Source organism: Dendrobates tinctorius, unplaced genomic scaffold (genome assembly GCF_039654945.1).
Source record: "Dendrobates tinctorius isolate UK_male_01 unplaced genomic scaffold, ASM3965494v1 ptg000083l, whole genome shotgun sequence".
Taxonomy (NCBI): Eukaryota; Metazoa; Chordata; class Amphibia; order Anura; family Dendrobatidae; genus Dendrobates; species Dendrobates tinctorius.
The window spans coordinates 6,147,023-6,165,732 of NW_027361751.1; positions in this window are offsets into that span (position 1 = coordinate 6,147,023).

An 18,710-nucleotide genomic window follows, 5' to 3' on the forward strand; every position below is an offset into this window, starting at 1 on the left:
TGACATTCAGCCATTGTCTGCTCAGGGACCTCTCCTGGACGAGGTGGAGGAAGAAGAGGAGGAGGAGGATGATGATGGGGATGATTACTTAGGGGAGGAGGATGCATCTCGTGGGGCATGTGAAAATGTTGGCGTGGCAAGGTCTGGTACAGGGTTTGTGCGTGACTGGAGGGATGTGGATTTGCCAGAAAGTGCTCCTCCACCCAGCACTCGCAGTGCATCATTGACACCGGGAACATTGGCCCACATGTCAGATTATGCCTTGCGGATCCTAAAAAGGGACCCCCGCATTGCCAAAATGATGAACGATGACGACTACTGGTTGGCCAGCATCCTGGATCCACGCTATAAAGGCAAATTACAAAACATCATGCCACAGGAGAACCTTGACCTAATATTGGCTAATAAACAAGCAACTCTGGTAAATCGGTTGCTTGAGGCATTCCCAGCACACAGCAGCGGTGATGGTTCTCACACGAGCCGTACGGGCCGGGGGCAGCTTGGCAGAGGTGTTCGTGGTGCACACAGCAGAAGTGGCGTTGGAGACAGGGGTTTCATGACAATGTTGTGGACTGATTTTTCAAATACCGCTCACACAACTGGTAATACTGCATCGATGGAAAGTGACAGGAGACAGCAGTTGTCAACTATGGTTACAAACTACTTTTCCTCCCATATCGATGTTCTCCCACACAGGTCATTCCCCTTTGACTATTGGGCCGCTAAACTGGACATCTGGCCTGAATTGGTCCAATATGCCTTTCAGGAGCTCGCTTGCCCAGCTGCAAGTGTGCTATCGGAAAGAGTCTTCAGTGCAGCTGGATCAATCCTGACAGAAAAAAGGACCCGTCTGTCAGCCCAAAATGTGGATGATCTAACCTTCATTAAAATGAACCACGCATGGGTTTCCAAGGATTTTGTCCCACCTTCCCCTGATGACACATAGGGTGACAGAAAAATGGCTTGCTTTGGTCCACCTCTTCCTGGTACTTCACCTATTTCGCCTTTTGCATCAGCTGAATGTCCAACATCAACATATGCCACTTTCTAAAACTCCCTAACTGTGCTGCCTCCCCCCCCATGGCCGGGGTCACCACCTAGCGCACGACACCGTGCGAGTGCTGTTGCCCTGGACAGGTGGGTAGGCCGACTCTTGGGCGCGGGCACTGGCACAGGGTCCCTCATAGTGCAATCAAGTGTCTCTGACGGTGGTGGTGCACACCCGCCGTCAGACACACCGCTGTACTATGAGGGGCCCAGTGCCAGTACCGACGCCCACGAGTGGGCCCCCCTTGCTTGGGCAGAGCCCCAGCATTTGCAATCTTTATCTCTCTCTGCTCCTCCGCTGTGTAATCTGGGCCGTCAAATCCATACTGTGCCTGACACCGTCTGAGCCTGCCTCCTGATGTATAGACATATATTTTGAATGTGTACGCTATCCATACATATTATCCGGGGATACGGTACCCTTTCTAACCTTTGTGCAATCACGTGCAATCCATACTGGGCCTAACACCGTCTGAGCCTGCCTCCTGAGACATATATTTTGAATGTGTACGCTGTCCATACATGTTATCCGGGGATACGGTACCCTTTCTAACCTTTGTGCAATCACGTGCAATCCATACTGGGCCTAACACCGTCTGAGCCTGCCTCCTGAGACATATATTTTGAATGTGTACGCTATCCATACATGTTATCCGGGGATACGGTACCCTTTCTAACCTTTGTGCAATCACGTGCAATCCATACTGGGCCTAACACCGTCTGAGCCTGCCTCCTGAGACATATATTTTGAATGTGTACGCTATCCATACATGTTATCTGGGGATACGGTACCCTTTCTAACCTTTGTGCAATCACGTGCAATCCATACTGGGCCTAACACCGTCTGAGCCTGCCTCCTGAGACATATATTTTGAATGTGTACGCTATCCATACATGTTATCCGGGGATACGGTACCCTTTCTAACCTTTGTGCAATCACGTGCAATCCATACTGGGCCTAACACCGTCTGAGCCTGCCTCCTGAGACATATATTTTGAATGTGTACGCTATCCATACATGTTATCCGGGGATACGGTACCCTTTCTAACCTTTGTGCAATCACGTGCAATCCATACTGGGCCTAACACCGTCTGAGCCTGCCTCCTGAGACATATATTTTGAATGTGTACGCTATCCATACATGTTATCTGGGGATACGGTACCCTTTCTAACCTTTGTGCAATCACGTGCAATCCATACTGGGCCTAACACCGTCTGAGCCTGCCTCCTGAGACATATATTTTGAATGTGTACGCTATCCATACATGTTATCCGGGGATACGGTACCCTTTCTAACCTTTATGCAATCACGTGCAATCCATACTGGGCCTAACACCGTCTGAGCCTGCCTCCTGAGACATATATTTTGAATGTGTACGCTATCCATATATGTTATCCGGGGATACGGTAGCCTTTCTAACCTTTGTGCAATCACGTGCAATCCATACTGGGCCTAACACCGTCTGAGCCTGCCTCCTGAGACATATATTTTGAATGTGTACGCTATCCATACATGTTATCCGGGGATACGGTACCCTTTCTAACCTTTGTGCAATCACGTGCAATCCATACTGGGCCTAACACCGTCTGAGCCTGCCTCCTGAGACATATGTTTTGAATGTGTACGCTATCCATACATGTTATCTGGGGATACGGTACCCTTTCTAACCTTTGTGCAATCACGTGCAATCCATACTGGGCCTAACACCATCTGAGCCTGCCTCCTGAGACATATATTTTGAATGTGTACGCTATCCATACATGTTATCCGGGGATACGGTACCCTTTCTAACCTTTGTGCAATCACGTGCAATCCATACTGGGCCTAACACCGTCTGAGCCTGCCTCCTGAGACATATATTTTGAATGTGTACGCTATCCATACATGTTATCCGGGGATACGGTACCCTTTCTAACCTTTGTGCAATCACGTGCAATCCATACTGGGCCTAACACCATCTGAGCCTGCCTCCTGAGACATATATTTTGAATGTGTACGCTATCCATACATGTTATCCGGGGATACGGTACCCTTTCTAACCTTTGTGCAATCACGTGCAATCCATACTGGGCCTAACACCGTCTGAGCCTGCCTCCTGAGACATATATTTTGAATGTGTACGCTATCCATACATGTTATCTGGGGATACGGTACCCTTTCTAACCTTTGTGCAATCACGTGCAATCCATACTGGGCCTAACACCGTCTGAGCCTGCCTCCTGAGACATATATTTTGAATGTGTACGCTATCCATACATGTTATCCGGGGATACGGTACTCTTTTTAACCTTTGTGCAATCACGTGCAATCCATACTGGGCCTAACACCGTCTGAGCCTGCCTCCTGAGACATATATTTTGAATGTGTACGCTATCCATACATGTTATCTGGGGATACGGTACCCTTTCTAACCTTTGTGCAATCACGTGCAATCCATACTGGGCCTAACAAAGTCTGAGCCTGCCACCTGAGACATATATTTTGAATGTGTACGCTATCCATACATGTTATCCGGGGATACGGTACCCTTTCTAACCTTTGTGCAATCACGTGCAATCCATACTGGGCCTAACACCGTCTGAGCCTGCCTCCTGAGACATATATTTTGAATGTGTACGCTATCCATACATGTTCTCTGGGGATACGGTACCCTTTCTAACCTTTGTGCAATCACGTGCAATCCATACTGGGCCTAACACCGTCTGAGAATGATAGATGGGGCCCACCATACACTGGAACATTCCAAAGGTGGACATCAGACACTGGAACAGCATTTACAGGGCCCATTATACACTAGAGCATTAGAAATGGGGCCCATTATGTTTGAAGCATTATTTGGGCCCATAAGACAGTAGAGCTTCATCCATGGGGACCAACATATACTGTAGCATTATGTGGAGCTCATCATATACTGTTTCAAACATTATATGGGACAAATGATTCTGTATGGAGAAATAGATGGGCCTCGTCATGAGATGTAAAAAGTGAGGTATTTTTCATTGTACTATACCGCTATTTCTCTGCCGTATCGGAGCATGATGAGTTGTGGTATGTGTTAAAGGGGCGCTCTTTCGCCCAGGGCACATGAAAACCTGGAGCCAGCCCTCCCCCCCACAGTCTGTAGCCAAATAACCCCCATTTTTCAGTGCGTAACTTGTATTATGAAGTTAATTAAGGTTGACAAGCTTAAGTAAGAAGAATTGATGCTTTTGGCATTCAAATGGGGACTGTAGGTGTGTTTCCTGTCCTCCTCTCACTGCCGACTTTTATTCCCCATTGACTTACATTGGGTTTCGTGTTTCGGGACGACCCCGACTTTTCCCTATAATCGGACGATCTTGCTCGACCCGACTTTTGGAAAAGTCGGGTTTCACGAAACGAAACGCGACCCTAAAAAACCAAAAGTCGCTCAACTCTACTTGGCTGCTCTCTTTTGGAAGGGGTTGTCAGAAGCCGTAAAAGATACTATGGTGGGATTTCCTGTTCCCTCTGGTCTTGACGATTCTATGTCTTTAGCCATTCAGGTTGATCGGCGTTTGCGCGAACGCAGAGCTGCACGAGAGGTGTTGCCACCTGTTGAACAGATGTCTGAACCTATGCAATGTGATAGAGTTTTTTCCAGAGAGCAGCGTCAGGAGTTCAGAAGGCGTAATAAGTTGTGTTTTTTCTGTGGAGATGCCTCGCATATTATTTCTGTCTGTCCTAAACGCGAGAAACGCTTTGCACACACGTTTTCTGTTGGTGGTGTTCAACCTAAGTTTCTTCTGGCTATTACTCTGATCTGCTCCCTGTCCACATTTTCCGCCAAGGCTTTTGTGGATTCGGGAGCAGCCCTAAACCTAATGGACTTTGCTAAACGTTGTGGATTTCCGATGACACCTCTGCAGACGCCTATCCCTTTGAGGGGGATTGATGCTACTCCTTTGGCTAAAAATAAACCTCAGTTTTGGACCCAGGTGGTAATGCGGCTCGCCCCAGACCATCAAGAAAATTGCAGGTTTTTGGTGTTACATAATCTGCATGATACTATTGTTCTGGGGTTTCCCTGGTTACAAATTCATAATCCAGTTTTGGATTGGAAATCTGTGTCTGTGGTGAGTTGGGGTTGTCGGTGTGCCTTTAGTGAGGCTCCGGTGTTTTCCACCTCTCCTCAGTCGCATGATGTTCCTGATTATTTGGCGGACTTTTATGATGTATTTAGTGAGAATGAGTCTGCGTCTCTGCCTCCTCATAGGAGTTATGACTGTGCAATTGAACTGAGCCCGGGGTGTAAATTTCCCAAGGGTCGGCTCTTCAATTTATCTGTACCCGAGCACGAGGCTATGCGATCCTATATTAAGGAGGCGTTGGAGAAGGGTCATATTAGACCATCCTCGTCACCCTTAGGTGCCGGTTTTTTTTTTGTAGCCAAAAAGGATGGATCATTAAACCTTGTATTGATTATCGTGCCCTCAACAAAATTACTGTTAAATATCAGTATCCGTTACCCCTGATTTCTGATCTATTCTCCAGAGTTAAAGGTGCTTGCTGGTTTACCAAGCTTGACCTCAGGGGGGCGTATAATCTTATTCGCATTAAGCATGGGGATGAATGGAAGATGGCGTTTAATACTCTGGAGGGACATTTTGAGTACCTGGTGATGCCTTTTGGGCTCACTAATGCCCCTTCTGACTTCCAGTGCTTCATGAATGATATTTTCCGAGATTTTGTCGATAAATTTTTGATTAGCTATCTGGATGATATTTTGATCTTCTCCAAGGATTGGGATTCTCATGTGGAACATATTCGGACTGTGTTCCGGATCTTGAGGGAGAATTCCCTGTATGTCAAAGGATCTAAATGCCTTCTTGGAGTACAGAGGATTTCTTTTTTGGGATTTATTTTGTCCCCGTCAACTATTGAAATGGACCCGGCCAAGGTACAGGCCATTTGCGATTGGGTTCAGCCCACTTCTTTGAAGGCCCTCCAGAAGTTTTTGGGTTTTGCTAATTTTTATCTGAAATTTATAGCAAAATTTTCTAGTATTGCCAAGCCATTGACTGATTTGACTAAGAAGGGCGCTGATGTGTTAAATTGGTCTCCGGAGGCTGTTTCTTTCTTTCAGGAGCTGAAGCGAAGATTCACCTCCGCCCCGGTTTTGCGGCAACCTGATGTCTCACTTCCGTTCCAGGTAGAAGTGGATGCTTCTGAGATTGGTGCAGGAGCTGTTTTGTCCCAAAAGGATCTGGTAACATCTAAAATGAATCCCTGTGCTTCCTTTTCCCGAAAGTTCTCTCCATCTGAACGTAACTATGATGTGGGGAATCGGGAACTGTTGGCCATGAAATGGGCATTTGAGGAGTGGAGACATTGGTTGGAGGAAGCTAAGCATCAAGTCGTGGTTCTCACTGACCACAAGAATTTGATTTACCTAGAGTCGGCTAAGCGCTTGAACCCTAGACAGGCTAGGTGGGCCTTGTTTTTTACACGTTTTGATTTTGTGGTTTCTTTTCTTCCTGGAAGTAAGAATGTCAAGGCTGACGCCCTCTCTAGGAGCTTCTTTGCTGATTCTCCTGTGGTTACCAAGCCTGCTACCATCTTAGGTGAAGGGGTAGTTCTTTCTGCCATCTCACCCGATTTGAGACGTGCTCTGGAATAGTTCCAGGAGGACAAACCTGAGCGTTGTCCCACTGGAAAGTTGTATGTTCCTGACCAGTGGAAGAAGAGAGTGATGTCTGAAGTTCATTGCTCTGCTTTGGCTGGTCATCCAGGTATTTTTGGTACTAGAGATCTGGTGAGTCGGTCTTTTTGGTGGCCCTCCTTGTCTCGTGATGTCAGGAATTTTGTGCAGTCCTGTGGGACGTGCTCCCGGTCTAAATCGTGTTCTCGCTCTAGTGGGTTGTTGATGCCTTTGCCTGTCCCCAAGAGGCCATGGACCCATATTTCAATGGATTTCATCTCTGATATGCCTGTCTCTCAAAGAATGACTGTTATTTGGGTGATTTGTGATAGGTTCTCTAAGATGGTTCATCTTGTACCACTCCCTAAGTTGCCATCTTCCTCTGAATTGGTGCCCCTGTTTTTACAACAGGTGGTTCGCTTGCACGGGATTCCTGAGAACATTGTATCTGACAGAGGAGTCCAGTTTGTGTCTAGATTTTGGAGAACTTTCTGTTCCAAGCTGGGAATTCAGTTGTCCTTCTCCTCTGCTTTTCACCCTCAGACCAATGGGCAGACAGAGAGAACAAACCAGACCTTGGAGTCATATTTGAGATGTTTTATTTCTGCTGATCAGGATGATTGGGTTTCATTTTTGCCCTTGGCCGAATTTGCTTTAAATAATAGAGCTAGTTCTGCCACTTTGATGTCACCTTTTTTTTGTAACTATGGGTTTCATCCTCGATTTTCTTCAGGGCAGGTGGAGCCCTCTGCCTGCCCAGGTGTTGACACTGTGGTGGAGAGAATGCACCAGATCTGGGACCAAGTGGTGGATAAGTTATCTCTCTCCCAGGAAAAGGCCCAGCGGTTTTCCAACCGACATAGGACCATTGGTCCCCAGTTTAAGGTTGGTGATATGGTGTCCGCTATCGATTCCAGCCAATTTTGCATTCCAAAAGTCAAGTGGTGCTCCTTCCCTTTTAATCTCTGCTGTGCGCCCAAACAGTATTATTCTCTCACATATGGGGTATCGGCATGCTCAGGAGAAATTGAAAAGCAAAATGTATAGACCATTTTCTTCTGTTGCCCTTGCGAAAATAAAGAAAAAAAAGTCTAAAGGAAAATTTTTGTGAAAGAAAAGGAAATGTTTATTTTTCCCTCCACATTCCATTCATTCCTGTGAAGCACCTGAAGGGTTAATAAACTTCTTGAATGTGGTTTTGAGTACCTTGAAGGGTGCAGTTTTTAGAATGGTGTCACTTTTGGGTATTTTCTGTCATATTGACCCCCCAAACTCACTTCAAGTGTGAGGTGGTCCCTAAAAAAAATGGTTTTGCAAATTTTGTTGTAAAAATGAGAAATCGCTGGTCAACTTTTAACTCTTATAACTTCCTAACAAAAAAAAATTTTGATTCCAAAATTGTGCAGATGTAAAGTAGACATGTGGGAAATATTATGTATTAACTATTTTGTGCGATATAACTCTCTGATCTAAGGGCATAAAAATTAAAAATTTGAAAATTGCAAAATTTTCAAAATTTTCACCAAATTTGCATATTTTTAACAAATAAACGCAAGTAATAGCAAAGAAATTTTACCACTGTCATGAATTACAATATATCACGAGAAAACAATGTCAGAATCAGCAGGATCCGTTGAAGCGTTCTAGAGTTATGACCTCATAAAGTGACACTGGTCAGAATTGAAAAAATTGGCCCGGTCACGAAGGCAAAAACAGGCTCGGGTGCGAAGGGGTTAAATAAAGCTTGGGGCAGGGTGGGGCTGCTGTGTATGTGTGCACAGCAGCCTAGATCCATCACAGTGAACACAGAAAAAATGGCGAACATAACCCAGCGCGCACGGCAACAGTGGTGGTCAGCCACATACCAATGTACAAAAAAAGAAAAGAGAAGCCAGCGTTGCCAAGGTCAGAACGCATAACATAAAGTGCATTTGCACATAACATCTAACTGTATTCAAAATGAGATATTTAGCAAAAAAATTGATCAATTCAATTGAACCACCCCGCCGCGCCAAGGCAATCTCATGTGGGGGGTCCTACTCTACGTTTTTAATAAACACTGTGCCATTACGGCCTCCTAGATACATTAAAAGCAAGACCACTTTAAATGCAATCCGTACCTGAGCATTTCTGGATCGCTCCCATGATGCCAGAAAAGGCAAGTGCGGATGAAGGCCAACCAGGTCTGAATGCAGGCGTGTCAGGTTTAGCCTCCACACATTGCCTGACCAGCAAGCATAGATGAAGGGCAATGCAGGTTCAGATACAGGTGCACAATTAAATAAAGCTTGGGGCAGGGTGGGGCTGCTGTGTATGTGTGCACAGCAGCCTAGATCCATCACAGTGAACACAGAAAAAATGGCGAACATAACCCAGTGCGCACGGCAACAGTGGTGGTCAGCCACATACCAATGTACAAAAAAAGAAAAGAGAAGCCAGCGTTGCCAAGGTCAGAACGCATAACATAAAGTGCATTTGCACATAACATCTAACTGTATTCAAAATGAGATATTTAGCAAAAAAATTGATCAATTCAATTGAACCACCCCGCCGCGCCAAGACAATCTCATGTGGGGGGTCCTACTCTACGTTTTTAATAAACACTGTGCCATTACGGCCTCCTAGATACATTAAAAGCAAGACCACTTTAAATGCAATCCGTAACTGAGCATTTCTGGATCGCTCCCATGATGCCAGAAAAGGCAAGTGCGGATGAAGGCCAACCAGGTCTGAATGCAGACGTGTCAGGTTTAGCCTCCACACATTGCCTGACCAGCAAGCATAGATGAAGGGCAATGCAGATTCAGATACAGGTGCACAATTTTTATTGAAAAAATGGCTAAGTATGGAATGGACAAGGCAACTGTTAGGTGGATTCATAACTGGCTTAGTGATCGGACCCAAAGAGTGGTTGTAAATGGCTGCACATCCAGTTGGAAGAATGTCTCAAGTGGGGTACCACAGGGCTCTGTCCTGGGCCCTGTATTGTTCAACATCTTTATCAACGATTTAGATGAAGGAATTGAGGGTAAACTGATTAAATTTGCTGATGACACAAAGCTAGGAGGGATAGCTAATACTAGAGAAGAGAGAGAGAGGATTCAAAAAGATTTAAATAAACTGGAGAAGTGGGCAGCAACTAACAGAATGGTTTTTAACAGGGAGAAATGCAAAGTACTACATCTGGGCAATAAAAATGAAAAAAGCATATATAGAATGGGAGGAATAGGGCTAAGTGGCAGCACATGTGAAAAAGTCTTGGGTATACTAATAGATCACAGACTGAATATGAGTCAACAGTGTGATGCAGCAGCAAAAAAGGCAAATGCAATTCTAGGATGTATTAACAGAAGCATACAGTCTACTCCTCTTTGGTCAGACCTCATCTGGAATATTGTGTCCAGTTTTGGGCGCCACATTTTAAAAAAGACATCAACAAACTGGAGCAAGTTCAGAAAAGAGTGACCAGAATGGTGACCGGTCTGCAAACCCTGTCTTATGAGGAAAGGTTGCAGGATTTGGGAATGTTTAGTTTGCAAAAGAGAAGACTGAGAGGAGACTTAATAGCTGTCTACAAATATCTAAAGGGCTGTCACATTGTAGAAGGATCAACTTTATTCTCATTTGCACAAGGAAAGACTAGAAGCAGTGGGATGAAACTGAATGGGAGGAGACACAGATTAGATATTAGAAAAAACTTTTTGACAGTTAGAGTGATCAATGAGTGGAACAGGCTGCCACGAGAAGTGGTGATTTCTCCTTCAATGGAAGTCTTCAAACAGAGGCTGGACAGACATCTGACTGGGATGATTTAGCGAATCCAGCTTTGAGCAGGGGGTTGGACCAGATGGCCCAGGAGGTCCCTTCCAACTCTACGATTCTATGATTCTATGATTCTATATGGGGACATAACCCTTATTTTTGCTCATATTCTCAATAACAGGGTTCATTTTTATTTCTCGTCAAGTTAACGCTTTAATGTTAATCCTAAATTAGCAGATAAAAAAAATATGTGTATACTTAAACTGAAAATAAAGGTCCATAAGAATGAAGGCAGCACTCCAGATAGAAAAAGTAGATGTGGTTTATTGGCCCATGTGCAAGCTTGAGAAAGGTCCACACCTGGGACCAAAACGTTGCACATGGGCCAATAAACCACATCTACTTTTTCTATCTGGAGTGCTGCCTTCATTCTTTTGAACCTTAGTATGAGATTTGGTACACACCTGGAAGGATTTTTTGCACCCCACATGTATTTTTGGTGCTTTTTTTTATTTCTATTTTTGTAAACTGAAAACAAGTTATGGGTAAATAACTTCATGATTACACACAGCTTAATTCAGTTGAATGAATGGTCTTTATCAAATTAAAAGGGGTTGTCCACTACTTGGCTAACCGCTCTTCAATCAGCATGTTTCCCCTGGTAAAATAATAACACCTATACTCACCTCTGGTGCCCACGTCATTACAGCGGTTTTAGTACGGGTTCTCCCAGAGATCGCGGAACATTGTTGGAGAGCCTGCTGGTGAGTATAAGTGTTAGGCCGGGGTGACACTAACCGACGCAAAATACGGTCCGTAGTTTACATGCGTAGTACGGATGAATGACCCCTAAATAGTGCTCTGTATGTCATCCGTAAGCAAGGTGTGGTCGCGTATTTTGCGCATGTCAGCATCCGTATGTAATCTGTATGGAATCCGTATTGCGAGATTTTCTCGCAGGCTTGCAAAATGGACATTTAATGGTTTTGAGGCCTGCTAACTATTTAAATCATTAGCCTGCACCCTATTTATTGTCTCAGGAACAGGTGGCAGCCTCCATTCTGTCTATTTGTGACCTTGCCTTCACTAGGTGTGTTGGTGTTGTATGTGCAACATGGCAGACAGTCTGAGTTTCAACACAACTGAGCAGGTTCTTTTCAACAGGCTTTTGTCACGCCGCTTTGGTCAACTATACCCAGTGAGAGTGGATCCAAGGAGGAGGAGACGCATGTGGGTACATCCACTTTAGAGGCAACGACTCACAAGAGGTCATTTTCACCGCCTCTATTCTTCTCTGCGGGAGCATCCTGCAAAATTCTACCAATACTGTCACATGAGCCTTGCAACATTTGATCGACTCTTGGAGACAGTGCACCCTGGGATAACCTTTCAGGACACAAGGATGCGCAAAGCTATATCTGCAGAGGAGCGACTTATACTCACATTACGGTATGTACTACACAACCATATTCTCTATGTTCATGATGTGTTGCCCAAAGTATGTATATATTGCTTCATGGACTGACTAATTTTAATGCCCTCATCTTATTCCAGATATGTTGAAACTTACAGACCAGAATGTTATTTGTAATATGTACTGAATATCACTTAGTCATTGTGCGACCAAATATGTGTGTGTTAGTAGATCTGAAATCCTAACAAGTTTGGGATGTATGTACCTGTTTTTTGGTTAATTTGTGCATTCTAAAATGTTCCTTTTCTGTTGTACTTCAGCTTCCTGTCCACTGGCCTGTCTTATGCCGCCCTCCACCATGAGTTTCTGATTGGAAGATCTACCATTTCTGGCATAGTCAGGTCGACATGTAGTGAAATATGGTCAAGACTACATCAACTCATCATGCCCGAGCCCAGGATGGAAGACTGGTTGAGGATATCAAGGGACTTTGAGGAGGAATGCCAATTTCCTAATTGTATTGGGGCCCTTGATGGCAAACATATCCGGGTGCGTAAGCCGCCGAACTCTGGCTCCCAATTCTTCAATTATAAACAATACTTTCTGTTGTATTGTTGGCTCTGGTTGACCCTCAATACAAGTTTATAATTGTTGACATTGGGGCCTATGGAAGGACGGGAGACTCTCGAGTCTTCAATACTTCCATTATGGCTCGGCGGCTACGCACCAACCAGTTGGATCTACCACCACCACGCCAGCTACCAGGCTCCACTCAAGAATCTGTCCCTTATGTCCTTGTGGCAGATGAGGCGTTTCAGTTAACGCGCAATGTCATGAGGCCATATACCCGGCACAACCTTGACCACCGGCGCAGAATTTTTAACTTGCGCCTATCACGTGCTCGGCGACTGGTGGAGTGTTCCTTTGGCATTCTTTGTGCAAAATGTCGGGTACTCCAGTCTGCCATTCAGCTGAGTGAACAAAATGTTAATGAAGTAGTTAAAGCCTGTGTGGTTCTTCATAACTTCACCAGGATACATGATTGTTCCTCCTCTGCTGGTGTTGTGCCTGGGTTGGACAATGTGCGTAGGGCGAGACCACCTATCAACCCTCAACGTAGACCGCTCTTTGGCTTCAAAGTGCGTGATATTTTCACAAATTACTTTATGTCACCTGAGGGGGAAACTTCTTGGCAAGAGCATGCTGTGTCTATGTTATAATATTTTGGTTTCTGTGTGTCTAAATATATATATTTCTTCCCCTTCTGATTCTATGACTGTTGAATTGCATTGGTAAGCGTATGTTAGTATACTGACATGGTTTTTTAGAATTGAGACAGAGATGTAAAATGTAGTAGACAAATGTTTACTTTTGCCTTTTTTTGGTTTTTTTTAAAGCAAAACATATTCTTGCCATATCAGAAATGTGGCAATGGGCCAAATTGGCCTTTTTGCAGATGTGAACATTGTGTGACAATAAAATTTTCAAACATAGAAAACAACAAAAATAACATTAGGCAATAACAAAATGGAAATATTATAAATATTGGTACGTTGGGGAGGAGAAGGCGGAAGACCAGCCTGTGTTTGCTGCTGGCTACTTTGCCCAACTTGCCCATCGCCCTGTGTGGGGGCATACTGTTGCCCATGATGTGGGTAGTGTACTGCCTCCTGGGATTGGGCTTGGTACTGGCCAGAGTGATAATGAATAGGGGCATCTTGTTGGGTCGGGTAGGCCCGTGTCTCATACCCACCAATATAGCCATGTCGTCCCCAACCAGGCTGGGACCAGCCTCCAACACTGGGTGAGAAAAAGGGGCCATATTGTTGAGGTTGGCTAGAGCCAGACATATGTGGCTGCTGTTGTAAAGGTTGGGTAGGGGGAGGAAGGGGGTGAGGTGTAGGCCCATGTATTTGAGGATCCTCAGAGCCTGCTTGAGCAAGCATGTGTGTGGGTGGTCTAAGGCGCATTAGATTTCTGGGTGAAAGCTGCCACCTCTCTAGATATTCAAATAACTCATATGAGGTATTGGGGTGTGTGCTTGCATCAAGCAGGATCTGAAAACATCCTCGAATACGGAGCCTCACCTCACGGGAAAGGGCACGAAGATAAAGGGCCAGGCTGCGTGAGTATGCCTCCTCGCCATCATCATTATTGACTCTAGACAGATAGTTGAGGACCCCTGTATCCACATTGGTACAGGTATCTTGGGCAGGGATATGGCGCCTTCTTCTTCCTCGCCGGGATGGTCCAGCAGGCTGTGGGGAGCCCCGGATCTGGACAGTTGGGCTGCTGCTCATGTTGCCCTGCTCCTCTTGTATGGCTGATGGTGCAGCAGCAGACGGTCCTGGTTGTGGATGTGGTCCTGGTGGTGGGGTTTGTGGCGCAGGCACTGGGTTTTCCTGAGAGGATTCTTCACCCATGCTTCTTGTAGGGGGAGAAGATGGGCCAGCCACCTCATCCCCTACAGGATCAATGATGGGCTCTGTATCTGAGCCAGTTCCTCTCTCCGTAAGGTTGGACTGAGTTCTGTTATGAAATAGAACAGAGCCAAAAATAAATCAATATTTTTGGCCCTGTAAAATATCTGTGTAATGTGGTGTGAGGTATCTACTTACGGTCTCAGATCCAGAATAGGGGCAAGGAAGGAGAGGCAGTCATAATAAATATATTTTCTCTTTGTGTGGCCCGCATCACCACTCCTGGACCACTGCTGACGTTCCCACCTGTATTGGTTGCGGATGCTGCACCACTGTCTCATCACATCTTCCACTGCAATGTGACAGGAAATATTCTCAATTTCACATATTTGATAGGTCAAATTTGCTACCAGTAGCCTAGGCATGTGACCTTCTGTGGTGTGCTTTCTACCCAGGGAGGCATATCTAATTGGGCCATCCTGGCCAGATACACAGGGTCACAATAGTTCATGTATCAAGTAACTACACTTAAAAACTTGGTTGGCTAGTAGGATGAGGAGCTTGTGGCCTGTGCCAAATGTTGGCAGTGTAAAACCATGGGTCACATCAAAATCTACCCGCCTCATGAAGAAAGAAGTACAAGCACAGGAAGGGGGGGGCTGATTCTATATGCAGTTTTTGATGTGAGGTATTTTTAAACAGTTTTTGGGTTGTACTTACTCAGTTGCTGCTGCTCCTCACGTGGCCGATCACCAAAATCATGGAACATCTGGCGACATATGCGCCTCCATGACGCCTCCTTTCTTGCCCGGTTGGCATCACGTTCTTGCCCGGTTGGCATCACGTTGGTCCGAGTGTTCTGACCGCTCCTGCACTAACACAATCAACATCTCCACATTCAGAATATATGACGCCATGACGCTGATGTACTCCGTGGAGGCGTACTTCCTGGATGTCTGGAGCGCTTTTTGAGCTCATTTGCATGTCCAAGCTTCCTGATGATGGATTGGCCTATTTCCTGTCACCAGCCAAAAGACCTGCGTATTTCTCGCAAGTCACACGTGTGGTCCTTGTGTAATCCGTATTTTTTGCGCACCCATAGACTTGCATTGGCGTACTATGGGCGTAGTACGCTGGCAATCACAGCATGCTGTGATTGGCACGGTCCGTAGAATACGGGCGAGAATTATACGGCTGTTGGGAGCTGCCCCATAGAGAATCATTTGTCCGTGTGTAATGCGTGCTTTTAACGCCTCACACTCGTCCGTATTCCTCTCTAGTGTGACCTTGGCCTTATTATTTTACTGAGGGGAAACATGGTGATTGAGAAGGGGATGTCCGAGTAGTGGACAACCGCTTTGAATGATTTTTGGCAAAGGTGGGATTCAGTATCTCCAGAGAAAAACAGAGAAGCTTAAACACAAAATATGTATACAAAAAAAAAACTTTCAGGAATTCTGTCCTTAGGCAATGTGCACACATAGTAGGAATAAAGTACCCTTCAGTTATGTGCACATGACATCTTCTCAGGCAGATTCCACCTGGAACTGGCCTGAAAAAACGCTAAAAAAAACCCTTGCATTGCAATGTAAAATAGCCTGCTGTTCATATGTTCAGTCTTTTTGAACTTATTTTTTGTAACCTTATAAGTCTTCCAAAGCTGAAAGTGGTCCATTCTTCTGGCAGAATCGTATTCAAACATACATACATAGTCAAAATTGTTGGTACCTCTCGTTTAATGACAGAAAAACTCACAATGGTCACAGAAATAACTTGAATCTGACAAAAGTAATAATAAATCAAAAATCTATGAGAATGAACAAATGAAAGTCAGACATTGCTTTTCAACCAAAGAATTTCAAAAAATAAATCAAACTCATGAAATAGACCTGGACAGAAATGATGGTACCCTTAACTTAATATTTTGCTGCACAACCTATTGAGGCAATCACTGCAATCAAATGATTCCTGTAACTGTCAATGAGACTTCTGCGCCTCTGGACAGGTATTTTGTCCCACTCCTCAAGAAGAGCAAACTGCTCCAGTTGTCTCGTGTTTGAAGGTTGCCTTTTCCAGATTCAGTTATTTCTGTCACCATTGTTGGTTTTTCTGTCGTTAAACAAGGGGTACCAACAATTATGGCCACGTGTGTATAATAAAAAAGAAAATCACTTTAGAATAGGTATAAAAAAGACTCTTCAAATCCAGCCTGCTGCACTCTGGTGCAAGTCCTGCCTGCTGCACTCTGATGCAAACTCTGTCTGCTGAACTCTGATGCGAACTCTGTATGCTGCACTCTCATGAACTGTTTCTGCTGCATTCTAATACAAACCCTGCCAGCTGCTTCCTCCAGTCTGTCCTCTGGGTCCAGCTGCTGCGCGTCCGTTGGTCTGTCCTGGAGTAGCACCTGGTGTTCATCGGGAGCCAAGTCTAACCTCACCATCAGAGGCTCTAGTGAACAGTCAGGTGTTCGCTTAGTCACACCCCTCCAGGCTCTTCACGGTCCGTAGCACAGTGGTTCCATAAGCCACGTCTGTGACACAATCATGTCTCCAATTTGCATTTGTGACAGGTTCGAATTTCAATATGACCTTCTGACCTCGACCTAAAGTAGATCTGTCACTGGATTTCCCAATACAAAATGCATACAGTATTAAATAGCTCTCTTAGACCTCTTAGACATGAGGAGACTGGTGTACTTGAGTCAAAAATCAACATCATAAGGTTATTTAATTCTAATATTAGCTTGATTTTGTCTCAAAAATGTTCGTTTTAAAATCAGACTTGACAACTTTCCAATAGAATGTTAATGCCATTCTCATATAGATGTTTAAAGTAAGTACCCCAGCCTCATCATCAGGTCTAGGAGATCTTTTTAGTAGTAAATTCCACTATTATTGTGAAACCTGCTTTAAATGATTATCTTCTTTGATATAAATGATTATTTAGCTAACACAAAATTTAACACTTGATTATACCAACTGTAGATAAATAGATACTAGATAGATAGATAATAGATAGATACTAGATAGATAATAGATAGATAGATACTAGATAGATAGATGATTGATAGATAATAGATAGATAGATAGACAGATATGGGATAGATATATCTTAATACTGTGTATTGCCCTCTCTAACATCGATGACAGATTGAAGTCTTTTGTGGTAGTTGTGGATGAGGTTCTTTATTTTCTCAGTTCGTAAAGCTGCCTACTCTTCTTGGCAAAAAGCCTCCAGTTCCTGTAAATTCCCAGGCTATATAGCATGAACTGCACGCTTGAGATCTCCCCAGAGTGGCTCAATGATATTGAGGTCAGGAGACTGAGATGGCCACTCCAGAACCTTCACTTTGTTTTGCTGTAGCCGACTTGGCCTTGTGTTTTGGATTGTTGTTATGTTGGACCTTCCCATGCGTAGCTTCCGGGCTGATGAGTGCAAATTTGCCTCCAGTATTTGCTGATAACGTGCTGCATTCATCTTTCCTTCAACTTTGACCAGGTTTTCTGTGCCTTTGTAGCTCACACATCTCCAAAACATCAGTGATCCACCTCTGTGCTTTACAGTAGGAATCGTGTTCCTTTCATCATAGGAATTGTTGACCTTGACATTTATTGCTGTGGCCAAAAAATTCAATTTTGGTCTCATCACTCCAAATTACCTTGTTCCAGAAGTTTTGAGGCTTGTCTCTGTGCTGTTTTGTGTATTGTAGGCAAGATACTTTGTGGCAGTTGCACAGTAATGGCTTTTGTTATGAATGAGTCACTGTAGGAGGCAAAAGCAGAAATACAAGCTAAGTCCAGAAAACCAGAGAAGTTGGCAACTATCAGATTGCAGAACCCTGAACCTATCAACACAACTAGCAGTAGCCGTGGGGGGTTCCTACGATGCCCTAGACCCCTCGATCACAGCCGGAGAATTACATAGGCCTAAAGTAAGAAAGGGGAAATCTAAACTGCCCCAGAGCAGACCCCAAAGCAATAGGCAGCCCCCAACATATAATGACGGTGAAGCAAGATGAAAATACTAACACAGACAGAAAGATAGACTGAGCAAAGACGGGGCCCAAAACTACCTAGATAGGAAAGGACAGGAAGGCTGCTGTCTGCAATCTGCCAAAACCCTATCAAAGACATAAGCCAACAAGCTGATATGAAAAAGGCCCTGAAGCAGCTAGGCTTCAAAAACTAAATCAGCACTCAGGTATTTTCAGAAGACAGAGCTAAATGAATTCAGCACACCCCAGCAGGGAATGGCAGAAATCCAGAAAAACAAAGCAAAACAAAGACAAAGCACCAAAGCAAAAGGCCGAACAGAAAACTTCCAGAGAATATGGGAAGCAAGATGTGCCACAGTCCGCGCTGCTGAATCCACAAAATCACCTGGGATGCAAGATGTAGTAACAA